The sequence below is a fragment of the Poecilia reticulata genome, chromosome 9, assembly GCF_904066995.2.
Source record: "Poecilia reticulata chromosome 9, P_reticulata-male-v2, whole genome shotgun sequence".
NCBI classification, from domain to species: Eukaryota; Metazoa; Chordata; class Actinopteri; order Cyprinodontiformes; family Poeciliidae; genus Poecilia; species Poecilia reticulata.
The window spans coordinates 9,158,983-9,173,833 of NC_088838.1; the positions used below are offsets into that span (position 1 = coordinate 9,158,983).

The 14,851-nt window shown below is 39.8% G+C and overlaps 1 long non-coding RNA gene across 1 annotated transcript; it reads left to right on the forward strand.

Annotated features, from left to right (window-relative positions):
* Nucleotides 1–1,148: 1,148 nt before the first annotated feature.
* On the forward strand, nucleotides 1,149–4,631 carry LOC145552764 (uncharacterized). The gene is made up of 3 exons (XR_014088858.1): nucleotides 1,149–1,980; nucleotides 2,085–2,148; nucleotides 3,971–4,631. It is a non-coding gene; the product is annotated as an uncharacterized LOC145552764 (long non-coding RNA).
* Nucleotides 4,632–14,851: the final 10,220 nt, after the last annotated feature.

Here is a 14,851-nt window from a genome sequence, read left to right on the forward strand (position 1 = left end):
ATATCTAATAAAATCACTTACATTAGAGTCTCGAGACTCTTGGCGTGGGGGTCTAGCATTGTAGAAGTTAGATTCTTCTATGTGATTTGACCAGTTGGGTCTGAAATCTTTATTAGTATGTGGAGACCTGGTAATGACTGGGGGGTTTTGGGAGTTGTCGAGATAACAGGAAGGACAGAATGGAACTTGCCGTGAATCATCTTTTTCAGAGTGTAATAACTCTTTGTTAGTGAACTCTGGTTTATTTTGAAGTGCATTTTCCTCTTCTGCTTGCTGAAAATCAGTATTTTCCTCTTCTTTTACAAATTTAGTTTGGCTGATGACATATTGCTCAGTACGGTCATCTGTTAATGAAGAACATGAGTTGCTGCGTGCTTCTATCTGTGTGGCAACAGCTGCTTCTAATGCCTCCGCTTCTGCAATAGCTGAAGCTACATCCTTTTCTTGTAGAAATTCAATAGATGCCTCAATTTTGGCTTTTTCTGCTTTTAAGTTAATTTCTTTAGCTGCAAAACTGAGACGGGCTTTGGCTGCCTCCGCCTTTGCTCTTGCCTTGGCTGCTGCAGAGCTACCCCAACATGGCCGGCCCCCACAGTACCCTGCTCAACCAGGATCTGCTGGAGGAGTATTCAGTCTACCAGGATGACGATCCCAATGCTCCACCTTATCAGCCCCCACCCCCTTTCACCGTTCCGATTGAGGGAAAAGGCTCACGCCCCAAGAACATGACATCCTACAGGTCACCACCTCCCTACGTACCTCCCTAACGCACACATCTGAGCTTTCAGTTTGAAAAGCTGGTCCGATTTAGGGATGCTTCTCAGAAACTACAACAGGAGTACATTTACTTGTGTTCAATGAACTGGCTTTGACTTTATAGAAGAGCAAGCAACAGCATATATCTGACTATCATGAATAAAACATTCTGCTACTGTCCCTGGACAAACGGATAGAGGACAGTTGGTATTTCTTTTTCCTTCCTGTAATTCAGATCTGCTTTTGACTTTTTGCACTGGAAGCCTCGGACCGGGTCTTAAGGGATGACGTCTTGTTAGACATGGCGACGTTGACTAGGTGACGTTCGCAGAATCACTGCTGTATGCCGTGCTGCGTTAAGGCGTAGTAGTGGTCTGCTTCATAACAACTGCGTTATCTTCTTCGGCGAGGACGCTGCCGTTTTACTGTGCCGTTACTGGTGCATGTCTGATGCAAAGGCTTTCTAACGCCTTTCTCATGTCACGACTCTGAAGACCGAAGGACGTTGTCAGCAGGTTTAATGACAATTAAAAGGGTAAAACTGAAATCAAGACAAAAAATACAGTAAATATGCGATCATATGCAGCATAAAATACACTACATTCAATTTCTACCGATCATCACATCTATATGCGTACTTCTAGGCTACCAATTGCGCACCTGATAACCTCGCGATAACCTCGCATCTAATTAACATAACAAACATACTCTACCTTAAAACAACACATTAGAGCGCTATCGCTAGACAGAAACAATGTTACAAAGTTACAAACTTAATACATACCGGCAATGCAACCATACATGAAAGATTTCAACAGTAATTTACACTAACGGACACTAACGGTGTCTATTTCTACCGTTTAATAAAGTTTTGTTTTGAACAACAAAAAACTTACTACGTTGTAGTATCTGAAAACAACATGAAAGGACAGGCTCTCTCCCCTTTTTCTTGTACACGTACTAAAACAACATTTATAACTTCAAAACGGAACAGCAGATTTATTTCTGCTCAAAATGGCTAAAATCCCACATACTGTAGATGTATTATATCAGTGTTGCATGATTAGAAGATCAATAGTCATAAAGCATTTATGAGTATGCCTTGATGTTTATTTCTAAACCTCAAGCACTTAGTTTGGTTGAAATTCAACCCAGGGGAGGATTTAACTCATCATTTTCTTACTGAGTTTTGACAACAAGCTTCTCCGTTACGGGAGCCATCGTGTAAGTTTGTTTTTAAATTGATAATTATACGAATGGAAATAATTTTTACATTGTCCTGAAGTAAAATGGTAGTTGGTTTTAAAATGGTCTTTAATTACTTGCAGAAACCCTTATGTGAGACGCGAACGTCTGCAACCATCATCCCAGTGAACCTGAACTATGAGAAAGGTGAGAACGCCAAAAAGCGAAGCAAAACTTCAAAGAGTTTACATCCACAAAATATGCATGTTTTCTTTCATTTAATACACATTTTTTGATTCACTAAAATTAATGCCATTAAGGGAGGCCGCATGCCAGAAGCTCTAACTTTCTCCTCATCAAAGGTTTATGGGTAATTGATGTGTGTGTGCGTGTGTGTTTCTTCTTCATCTTGTGTCAGATGAGTCCATGTGTTGAGTCTATATGTGATAATGATGATGATGCATGTCTGATGTGCATGAAGAGTGTTCTTAATTAGTCTAGTTTGGGACTTTATACATGCCTTGATGTTTATTTCTAATCGTTGTCATTTATAGTTGATTCATTCTTTTCATGGCAATTTATTTAAAAATTCATTATTCAGTTTACAGAACGTTGAGTTTATGGATAATGAAATATGCAAACAAGCTGTCATTTTCCGCCGGGTAAACTGCACTTTTTTTTTTTTTTTTGCTTTAAACAAATGCCTGCTGCTCCTGGACTAACAAATACCGTTGATGATTCCTGATGAGGTATCAATAAAACATTTGGAAACATGTTTTAGAATTTTTAAAATATTTAACAGAAAATACTTCTGTTTTAGCATTCAGCGACAGCTTAATCATTTTAAACCATGCAGGATAATCTGTGAAACCAACATTAAAATCTTTAATCACTTAATTAACATTTGAATAAGAACTTATATCCAAATAAAACAAATATTTATATAGAACTGACAACATGTTTTTTTCATCTGTGACTTGTTTACCACCCTCACTTCGGTAGCCTTAATAAATTAGACCATGCTCTCTTTAACCCTGTTTTTGGGATTGAAATCAGCCGTGTGTTTAGTGAATATTTAAAGGGGTGGTATTATTTTCCAGGCACACAGTGTCATTTTAAAACACAGTCAAACTGTGTTACCTTTGTTTGTTCTAAAAATGCTGCACATTATCAAACATAACTTGAAAGAAATTTGACTTTGAAATTTGGTCTCCGTCTCTTTAAGAAGCTCCTCCTCTTTCCGACCACAAGATATCACAACGATGCTCCTCCATTAAGCCGGGCTCAGAAGTAGTTTGTATTTTGAGCTCAGCAGTTCCACCAGGTGTTTTGTTAAGTGCTGCTGCCGCTAGTCTGGAGGAGCCGCACATGGAAGGGAGGGGCGCTCTGAGAGGCTGGAGGCTGCAAAACAGTGCACACAGTTACTCTGATGCACATTTCTCCTGGTACAATTTAAAAATGCCATTTGTTAAAGTAACTCTGTGCTCCAAAAAGCTTCCTGAAAGTAGTTCTATTTTATTACATTAGCCACCGATAAATATGGATCCTTGTTGTTCTGCTTCGTCTCCTAATTTATGCCTTTTATTCATGAAAGCTGCTAGATTCCTTCAGTCTTTTTAAAGAAACACAGGGAGAGATATGCAGATCCCTTTAAGGCATCACTTTTCTGAACTGTTTAGTAGTTATTTTGTTAACATTATTCTTGTTTTTCTTCTAATTCAAAAAGGCCTCTCTTTCATTTTACTTCTTTGCAGTAAGAAAAAAAATTACAAAAAGAAATGTTGTTTGAAGCCTAATTAATAAACACTTTCATTAGTTCAGTAAGTTGAGACTGGATTGTTACTTAGACGTCTTAAACTAAAGCATGTGGGACTCTTTAACTTAAATGTTTTCATAGTACAAACCAGAAAACGTCCTTCCAGCTTCACCAAGCTGTCTGAAAACAGACCACGATTATTTCCAGTCTCTTACAAACTTCCTGATGCATTTTAATTAGGATTTCATCCTGACTTCCTTACATCTGCAACAGGGTGAAGATGCACCAGCATGCCCAGTTTTCACCACATCATCACCGTCTGGCTTCCAGCCTGTTTAAATCCACCGTCACCAGTGAAGTGAACTCAGCAGAGGGAATGTAATGAAGCTCAAACTCGTGTCTCTGAGGCGTATTCAGACGAAGGCTTCCCTCGAGACATGCAGCTGCTTCAGGGATGCCCTTAAGGTGGGATTTAGTAAAAAAAAAAAAAAAAAAAAAGATTTTCTCTTTTTACACCAGGGAGCCATCTACAGTACAGAGGGAGCCACGAGTTCTGCTGTGACAATGACTGACACTCTTTTATTACTAAATATTTGACTGGATTTTCTTACATACAGTATTATAGTATTAGCTGTCTTAATGCCCATATGAGGAAAGTGCTGTGTTTTTATTCATTAAGGGTGCCTGGACTAAACACCAGGCCTGTTAATCTGCTTTAATCGAACTGTTGGACTAGAAAGTCCGTGTGAATGTGCAATCGAACTCTGAGCTGTTTTTTTTTTTTTGCCCAGTAGTCTTAGTGCGATTAGGGACCAAAGTTGCAACATTTGTCATACTTTCAACTCGTGCGGTTCGCATCAAGTGAACCGAACCCTTTGGAAAACCTGCTCAACCCTCACCTCTGGTGGCGCTGCATCGAGAGCCACAGAAGGAAGCAACATGAAAACCTCTGAGGAAGAAACAAGTGCAGCTTCCCTCTTCAAAAGGTACATGAAGAATTTGTTCATTCAAAGGGAAGTGATTCTGCCATGTGCAGCTGAAATATTAAACTGTTTTAGATAGAAAATGTGTTGTCTTCCTCTGGCAGTAAAGAAAAAAAATTATTCATGTATGTCATTGTTCTCTCCATTTTTAGCTCTTAAATGAACAAAAATAATCTTTTTCACATGATGCAAAATCATAAAATATCCACAAAATGAAATTTGTTTAATTTTGTTTTGGCTTTTCTGGGGGATTTAATATTGATGTTGTCCTTATTCATTCATAGTTGAATGTGAATGTTATGTAAATGAACCAAATGTGACCCAGTTGTTGTTTTGTTTGTTGAAAACACGTGAACAATTTGTAAATCGTCCACAGACATTCAGATGACACTTAAAATTGGCGGCTCTCGATCGTAAACATGCATTTCCTCCCCTTTCCTTTAATAACTGAGATGTTAATCAGCACATTTAATTATGAGCAAAAAAGGGGATTAATTAAAGGGTAAAAACAAAAACACAAAGAAAGAAAATAATGATATGCAAATGATATGTAAGGCCAGGATGCGTTCTGTCATATTTATATGGTTTCTACTCTAAAATTAATGCTTTTTAAAACGCTAATTAAATCCGTGTTCCTCACCTGCATTGGATAAAAAATGGATTCTGTCTCCATCCATTGCAGTTAAAATATGAGAACATCGGTTTATTTTTTACCCCCATCCCATTGCGCTTTAGCTATAAAACAAACAAAAGAAGAAGTTTTTAGCAAATAGATATATCTGCTGCATTAACATAACCCACAAAGGGGTGAAATTTATTCATTTTGCTTTCAGAATTTGTTGCCTTATTCTTGGACCTTCTAGACTTTTGTTTCCATCTCGTACCTAAGACCACTTTGAGGCTTTGCTCAGTCTGCAGGGTAAGCGTCCGGCCACGTCCAGCCAGGTTTTGATGTCTCTCCTCCGATGAGGACGAGTAAAAAGGTCCATCTACCTTCTCAGTTTGTCATGCAGTTCTGCAGAGGCCTGCTAAAGAACTAGCATTTGACTCAGGTGCATTAAGCCAGAGAAAGAAGAACTAAAATCTAAAAACTAAAGTTGATCTAGACACAATACGTCTAAATCAGCGCAGCGTGTAGAGGTCTATATAAGGTGTATTGCTGAGAGGCGCACCTGAAAAAATCTGAACTATCCCTTTAATGTGACACAGACGGGTAGTTAATTTATTACTCATTGCTATTCCAAAGTTAATTGGCTATTGTAATGGTGAACGTGTCGATTCGTTTCCAAGAATTGCCTCCGGATTTTTGTCAGTAAAATTGCTTTCGATTGGTCAGAGCAGGAGAGTCAAACTCATTTTCATTTTGGGAAACTTCAAGACTGTCCACAAGGGGCCGGATGTGGCAGAATCTATGAATAAAGCTGCATATTAAACTATTAAATTATTACAGCTTTCTCTGTATTTGATGAATATTTACTAAAATTAAATAATATTTAACATCTTTTGACATTAATGTAGTTTGGCATTATACAGATAATACATTGATTTTATTTGACTGCTAGAACAATAAGCATAATAACAATACAGACAAGACAAAGCTCCTCCTCGGCGCTGCAGTTTTTCGCCTCAGTTCTCCTCTTCCCCGTGTCTCCTTCACTCAGCTCCTGCAGACTAGCCAGTAGCAATTAGCAAACACCTTGTGAAACTGCACATCTGCTGAGCTCATTATAGGAGCCACTGACAAGTGGTAAAAGGAGCCACTGACAAGTGGTAAAAACGTTGTTGAAAGGTTAATAGAGGAGCCATGATGTGATGACCTCCTGAAGGTGGAGTTTCAAAAAGAGCAGGAGATTTTAAAGAGACAGAGGCCCAGTTTCAAGCCGTCAAACTACAAAGTCACATTTCTTTTAAGTTGATACAGTATATACATCACTTTTAAAGCAACTTAAGTTAACATAGGTATACGATTGCGCTATAAAATAGCACTTTGTACCTGGAAAGCGCACAACACTGCCCCTTTTAATAGATTTCTCCCTCCAGATCATGTCATGTAGCACAACGACAAATATTCTATGAGCAGCAGCAAAAGCCAGAGAGCTTCTGGAGGGATCTGGCACATACCTGTATGAACAAAATGAACCACTGATGTCATCTTACACAGACCAGGCTCCGGCGCGGAGTCGTGCATGAGTGAGCGCGCCGAGAACTGAAGGAGACAGGGATCTGCGTTTTATTCCCCAGGCTACCTGCTCTGAAACACGAGCCGGGATGCTCAAACAGGGCGAGACCTGAGAAGCGACGAGGCTAAGGATGTCTTGCAGGCGGAAGATATGACATGACAGATGCACCACAAACAGGGATGAGGTGAAAATAGAGGTAAACAGCTTGTAAGCTCCCGTCTCTAAATAGACCGAGGAGCTCGTTTCCTATTTTCTGTTTTGTTGCCACGCGAACTGACGCAAAAGGCATGGAAGTTTGTTCTGTTCTCATGCCAGCCGACAGAAATCCAGGACGGCGCAGAAAGACGCCACGTTGCACCGTGGCTTCAGACCCGGCCAACCCCCCCCGCCCCCCACCCCCCGGAAGCGGCTCTGCATTTCTGAAAGAGCTCCCCAAGCACTACTTCATCTGCGAGGATGTCGACGGTTAATGTGGTCATTTGGTGCATGGCTGGAAGTGATGGCTTTTCAATTAATACAATCCAAATGGCAAACACGCTCAATTAGCTTTAATGCGTTCCACTTTCTGACAAATGCTGCGTAAGTGGGCGAGGGCGAAATAATTCATTCAGTTGCATTGTGCATAACAACTTTACTTAAAGCTGCGTGTGTTCGGCAATGCGAAAAGACCAAGATTTGTCTTCTTCTTTTTTTCGTTGCCGGTTTTGTGTCAACCTAAGCATGATGTGCGCCGGTTGTCTGGGAGACTTAATGCCTCCCCTGTGGGCAGCGGAATGGACAGCGCAGATATGAAAGACATGTCGGCAAGAGGCGGTTAGAGGGAAAAGTGAATTTTGAGCCGCTGCATGAAATCATCCAATGCCGGCACAGGGAAGTGGAGCAGATGTAAACATTGGGGGTAAGAATCAGACTGTCTGCAGGAGCCACGCGAGACTGCAGGCCCCCAGAGTGTTGACGACAATAGGACGGTACGTGTTGCTAGTGCCGCTCCGAGTTCATTGAGAGGCTGTTTTTCTTCACCCTTTCATCATTTTCAGCTCTGAGTGTGTCTCAGTGTTTTTTCTGTGTGTGCGTGTGTGTGTGTGTGTGTGGTGAGAACAAGAGAGACAATACAGTTTGACAATGCCACTGACCGCAGCTGGTTTTCTTTCATGTTCAGACTGACATGTTTTTCCTTCCCTCCGTGTGAAATTCTCCGTCAAGCCATGGCAACCGTAGAGTCTGGTGCCTATAAACTGGGTAATCCTCAGACTGCCTCTGAGACGACTCTGCCAATCTGAGTGGGATTAGACAGCGCTAAAAGGATTGCCTTGGAAACATAATATTAATTTCAGGCCTCACAAACAGGACAGCTATAGCAAGCAGCGCTGCACACCCGGTCAGTGGGTTCCTTCCCCCCATTGCTTTTATTCATTTTTTTTTTAAAGTATTCTCTGAATCGAGTTCTTCTCAAAAAGGTGAATAATTCAATAAAATGTGTGTGTGTGGGGGGGGGAAATACCCTCTCCTAGAGCATTAGTTCCAGTTGTTTGGGCTCAGATGCTGGGATTTACGCTGACAGTTTGTCTGCGCGCGTAAGTGAGTGTCTGCGCGCCCGGATTTGGGTGCTGGTCCGTGAGATTTATCTGCCAGCGCGCCTGAGCGAAAGCAACAGCAGGTGTGAGATTATAGTTTATTCTTATTCTTGAGTTGAGCAGATGTGATGCCGTTTAAGCTTTTCCGGATACAAAGCTGCTTTTTTATTTTTTACTTTTGTATCCTTCTTATCGTCCTTTGATAGGGCTTCATCATAAAACCAGTCAGCTGGTTTGATGGCTTTTTAGATAGATCGTAAAATGGGAGCATTCACAGGTGGGCTGGTATTTAGGGGAATTCTTTTAAAGTGTGCGAAAGTTATTTGGGGAGGGCAGTAAAATCTGTGGCATTCACAGCGGGAAGAGTTTAAAGTTTTAGGACATTTTTATTGCATTTTTACTCTTCTCGTTTGCATGCTTTTAATTTGAAATATTTGTGTTTCCTTTGTTTTTCTTCACTTGGTGTGAATTAACGCAGATGAAATGCACATGAGGGGGTGAAGGAGTTGGATTGGGCCAAAAGGGTGACAGCAGATTTACAGAAAAGACCAGTGAGTGGCTGGCAGGAAGTGGAGAAAAAACAAGATGGCAGGGTAAACCATTTTTGAGGTTTGTGTGTTCTGTTGTGAAAGTCGATCAAATATATCCACAGAAAAATACAGCCAAATACAGAAAATAAATTGCAAAATGTTACAAAAACAAAACAAAAAATGTTTGAAGGCAACATTGTAATAGTCAAATTGTGCATTTGGAGTTGTATACAAGTTGCTGAATGCAGATTTTATCTACAGCGACCTCTACTGTTTAAAAGCAGAACTGCAATAAGCGTAAGCACAGTGGCTCCTGAAGCAGCAGAAGTGCAACAACGTTCATGCTGATTCCTGGACTCGCTAAACTAGCTAATCTGACCCAGAATATGTCCAAACTTTAATACCACATTCATAGTACTGCTTTAAGTAAATAACTCCCCAGCATGCATTCTGCTTCCTGAGCATCACAACTCTGAGAAGGCGTATCACAAACAAGTACTGCTGCTTTACAACTGGGACATGTGCTGCAACAGTGAGCCGATAACAAGATGATTTAATGTCAGGCTACGCTATGCAGACGCTCTGTCTACACAGGTGAAAAATTATTCAGGTTGGCGCAATGAATCCTCTGAGAAATTTCAAGTTACAGTCTGACCTAATTTCTGATTATTTCAGGTATAATAAGTTGTGACGGCTTACGGATAAAACATTAATTCCTGAATTCTCAGTTGATCCTAAAATATTAAACTTAACCAGCAGAAGCATAACCGCCCGCCTTCCTACAGCAATAGACCAAGAGTTTGACGTAAACAAAACAGGCACTAATACTTTATACGCTTGACAAGATTTGATGTTCGACAAAAACCGCTTTATTTTCACACATTTTCATTTATGCAATGCCTGTTTTTCAATATGCCACTATATGTGGGACTATGGGAAGCAGCATGACAGCAGCTTTATACGCAGAACCTCCAGCAGCAGTAAAAATGCTAATTCAGTGGGCCGACCTCAGAAGAGCAGCAGCAGCAAAAGAAGAAGAAGAAGAAGCATCTGAGCAGAATCTGGAGCAGAGGCACCAGCAGGAGGGCAAAAAAAAAAAAAAAAAGTGACTTTCTGGGAGAGGGTAGAGTTTAGCACTCTGCCCTCAAAGGTAGGCCTGCTGCAGCTGGATGTCTGAGGCTTGATGAGAAGCAGAAAGACCCCGAGGGCCTCGCTGATTGCCTCTAACCTGGTCTTGATTTTAGTTTTACCTTGGACTTTCAGAGGAACGAATTTTAACTTGGGTTTTTCTGACCTGTTTGGAGCTCTGTGCTCGTTTAACTCGGGTTGTAATTTAGTTCTGAGCAGAGGTGCGTAGAGTGGTCAGAAACTGAACTCAAGTAAGAACCGTCAACGTATTTTTACTCGAGGAGAAAAAGCAGCTATGTGGTAAAAATGCTACTTATGCTCAGAGTAACCGTTCATAGCTTCTGAATTTATTTGCAAACAAAAAATATTTAATCAGACAGATGAAATAAGAGTAAAATAAGATAAAATTATGACAAAGCAACAGATTAAGGCAGAAGGAACAGATTTCCAAATTGATGTTTTTTCACGACACAAAACAGCGAATGCAGCATTTATAGATGTTGGATCAAATGACTTTTCGTCAGCAATATATATTCCTTGCTTCACATTAACTTGACCTAGAAATGGTGCAGCCATTGCAACAGATAGAAATCAACATTAAAACATTAAATGTGGTGAGCAAGTCTCACTTTAACCCAAACTGTAGATGTGTTTCAGTGTCTGGCGCATTTTGGTTAAAACATGTTTGTTCTTCATTCAGTGGAGCAACTGGAGGTGGGTAGAAAATGTAGTCAAACAGAGCTACTTCAATAACATTATTCATTAAAAAAATACCCCTGGAAGTGCTTTTTTTAATCCAAATTCTTACTTATTTAAATGTTACTTTGTAAATGTAATTAGTTAAACTGCAAACGCGCAAAACATAACCATCTATTTTTGTTTACTTTCTAGTGCAATTATCTTAGTAAACTTGAAATAAGACAAAACTCACTCATTAGTACATTTTCAGCAAGTTAAGACAGATGGTTTTAAGTAAATAACTGCTTACAATTGATAAAACGTACTAGTTCAACTGGCACATTATTTCACTTAAAACATGGGGAAGATATCTTGCTATAAGTGACATAATCTGCCAATGGAACTAATAATGAAAAAAAAATCAATATTAAGGAATTATTGACTAAAACAAGCTGTAACAACTTGCTGAACCATTTCTTGAGGGTTATTTTTGTCTGATTTCAAGTGTACTAAGATATTTGCACTTAAACCAAAGATTATTGGTAAGATCTTGCACTTTTGCCATCATTACTGTCCACACCTGGCTCTTATTTTATACATTTTCGATCCCATTTCATCTTATTTTCTCTTAGTCACCACAATGATTCAACAGTGCATTATGTGAATCACTTATCCATACTATGTAGTGATTTCCTTGAGTGTGCAGCTGCACAGTGAGGCGTGGGTTAGCATGGCTAGCTGTGCATGCATGGCCTCCTGAGCAATGCATGCATGTTTTTAGCTCACTGCACATTGTAATGAACGCCTCGCTGCGATCGCATGTGTGCATGCTAATTTCATTCATGTGCCTGTTGAACCTGTGATGGATCGGCGACCTGTCCCAGTCCCAGCCTCGCTGAACACCAGTAGAGGCTTCAGCTCACCATGAACAGGGTTAAACGGGCAGGAGAGGCAGATCTGCAGATAATTACCCTCAGCTTCAGAAAGGCAAAGTCAGAAGCATGTCCCACATAAACCGTTGATTGATCTTTACTTGAAGACTGGAGCTTAACAGCTAATTTGTATGCTCCAGTGGGGAACCAAGGAAATGAGCGCTAGCCAGCCAGAGGAGATATCGATACAGGCTAAGTAGAAGACAAAGTAGGATCTTTGTTCTCTGCTGTTAGGAGTCATAAACTGGAGACTATCAGATGAACAAATGATAACCGAGCTAAAAACGCCAAACTGAGCCAGAAAACTGACAGCCGTGTGCTCAGGTGAATCTGCCCCACTTCTGAAGATCAAAAGTGTCTCGATTCTGTTGGAATTTGTGGTGTTTTATTGGAGCGTAATGGAAGCAGGCAGGTGACAGCTGCCGGTGAATGGAGATGTGGACCGGATTAAACCTTTGCATGATCACCACCAGGCTGGTCTATAAAAACAAAGACACCAATATGATATTTCCAAAACCATTTTAAAGAAATTATGAATTTAAAAGCGTGAAATACAAAGTTCCTAGGTGATTAGTGACCCCTGGAGCGGGACTTTAAAAGACAGAAATGCTGATAAGTGGGAATTTGTTATTTTATGTCTTAAGAGTATTGAGATTAAATCTACATTTTTGGAATTTTTTCCACAACTTTGGCAGATAAAATGTTATAGAAACAGATTTTCAGCACATTTTTCTATTTTATAACCTGTAACATGTTATGAGTAGAAAATGCACTTTAAAATGTTGGGTTTGATCTTCATCATTGGTTTCTTCAAATACCTTGTTTTTGCCTGTTGTGTACTTTATATCTAGAGCAGATATTGCTTTTGTACTTAGTTGTTTTTGGGTCCGGTCCGGCTAAGGGGCTATAGCAGTAAATAAATATTTACCAGCTAGAGGTCGCCTAGGATTATTTTGGTTTAATCAAAAGTCATAATTGCTCAGATTTCACAAGAAGTGACCAAATAAAAGTGGATTAAAACTGGTGTAATATAAAACTGTCAGGAACCAGAATGCAGGTAATTTAAACTGAGTGTAAGGGCTGAGTAGTTTTATGAGTATTAGTACATGTGTATGAAATGGAAGTAGGTTATCATGAAATGGAGGTAGAGATCGGCAAATTAACAGAGGCCAGCACATCCGCTTGTTTACTTTTTTTTCTTTTTTTTTTTGCTCCATCACAAAGTATTAAAGTACTTATCATAATTTGATTGTCTACAGTGTGAGCTGGATGAAACTGCAAAGTGATGTGATTATTCATTTACAACAAGCAGGAGAAACAATGTGGGGGTTTTTTTCTGGGTTTTAATGGCGTTAAATATCAAGAAAGAATCAGAAAGAATAGAAATCAGCTGACATTTAGCACTTATTACAGCTGCTGTTTACAATGCAAATCTTTCTCGAGCAAATCAAGGTGGAACTTTGAATCGTTTTTACCAATAGGACGCGACCTTTTACCTTCTGCTATTTTAAATACCGCTCATTTATTTCCAGTCAGAGTGGTGGAGGACGGGCTCTCCGTGGCAGACAGACACTTCCTGCAGAGCAGCCTGCCGGGGTCTGGGCTCCATGTTCTGGTCATTAGTTCAAGATCATTGACTTGATAATCTCACCTGGGAAGGACAGGTAATAGTTCCTATCGGTGCAATTATGGCTGCTCTCGCAAACAGCAATCTGTACTTGTCAGCTTCCTACCTGCTCAATTTCTCTGAGCCGGGGCGCTAAGTGATGGAGCCTGACGTGAGGCACAGACCGGCTGCCCAGAGCCACAAACTTCAGCTAAATCCAGACTACAAGCAAACCTTGCACCTTGGAAATAATAACCTACTTTAATTAAATAGAAATTAAAGCCTAATGGTGCTTGCTACGTGACAGTGTTAATTTTTATATATATATATATATATATATATATATATATATATATATATATATATATAGATTTTTTTTTTTTTTTTTGACATCTTGTCAAAATAAGAATACAAACCTGCTTTGTGTTCCAGGTTGTACCGTAGAGTGAAGCGTGGCTTTTTGGACACAAAATGATTTGAAGGGTAAAGAGACATCAAGTAAACTTTATTGATAAAACATCAAAGATCCCCTCCCTGTTTGATGTAAAAAAAAAAAGGACAAAAAACAATATCCCACCATTAAATGAAGTATTTTAAGCTGTATTTAAGGCATCAATTTTTTTTTATTTATTCTATAATAATAATAAAAAATTGTGAGAATCCTCGTAAAAAAGCAAAACAAAAGCACAACCCGACTGATCACAGAACAAAGTGTCTCTTAAAGAAGTCTAGCGGTGAGAAAAGGCCCAGAAACATCCTATTTATTTACAATAGAGCGATCGTACATATGGGAAACAATCAGTATCTTCTGTTAGGACAAAAAGCGAAATAGGCGTTGAGCCCTGTGAGTGGTGGGGGGCCGGGCCCTCGTGAATCACATTCACTTCCTAAAGATTTACTCAGATTATATCATATCAGATTGATATCAGAGGATTTGGGAGGATGGATGGACGCTCTGAGCCCATTTGAAGGGGTTCTGAAAGCGACTCACGGGTCTCCGACAGAGAACGGTCTTCACAATCATCCAGGATCAAAGATAGGAGGAGTTTAGCCATGCTGGCAAAACGAGGTTTGTGCCGAGAATCGACTCAGGGATCGAGCCGCCTGTGATGTGGTCAAGAGTAATTATGGGATTTCTTTCAAATGAATAAAGGAACATGGATTGATTTTCATTGCTTATTGTATTGCAATAATAAAAAAATAATAATAATCTGCTCCAGGGATGCCAATAAACACAGCTGGCATTGAACTTCAGGGAGGGGGAAAAATGCTCCAAGTAAACCCAGAAACAAGTCCAATGAGAATTTTTTTTTTTCAGTGTGCCTTGCTTTATTATCTCCAGCTGTCCTGTGTGTGTTTCTATCCTCCCCAGATGTAATTATAAACATATCCAGGAAGGTTCCGTGACTTTTCACAAGTAAGCATTGGTGTTTTTCCCCAAACAACCAAAAGGTCACGCCGAGCGATGACGGAAAGCAACGTATTATTCTTTGTTAAGGAAAAAAAAAACAAACCAACAAAACAAAAAGGGAGAAAAGCAGTC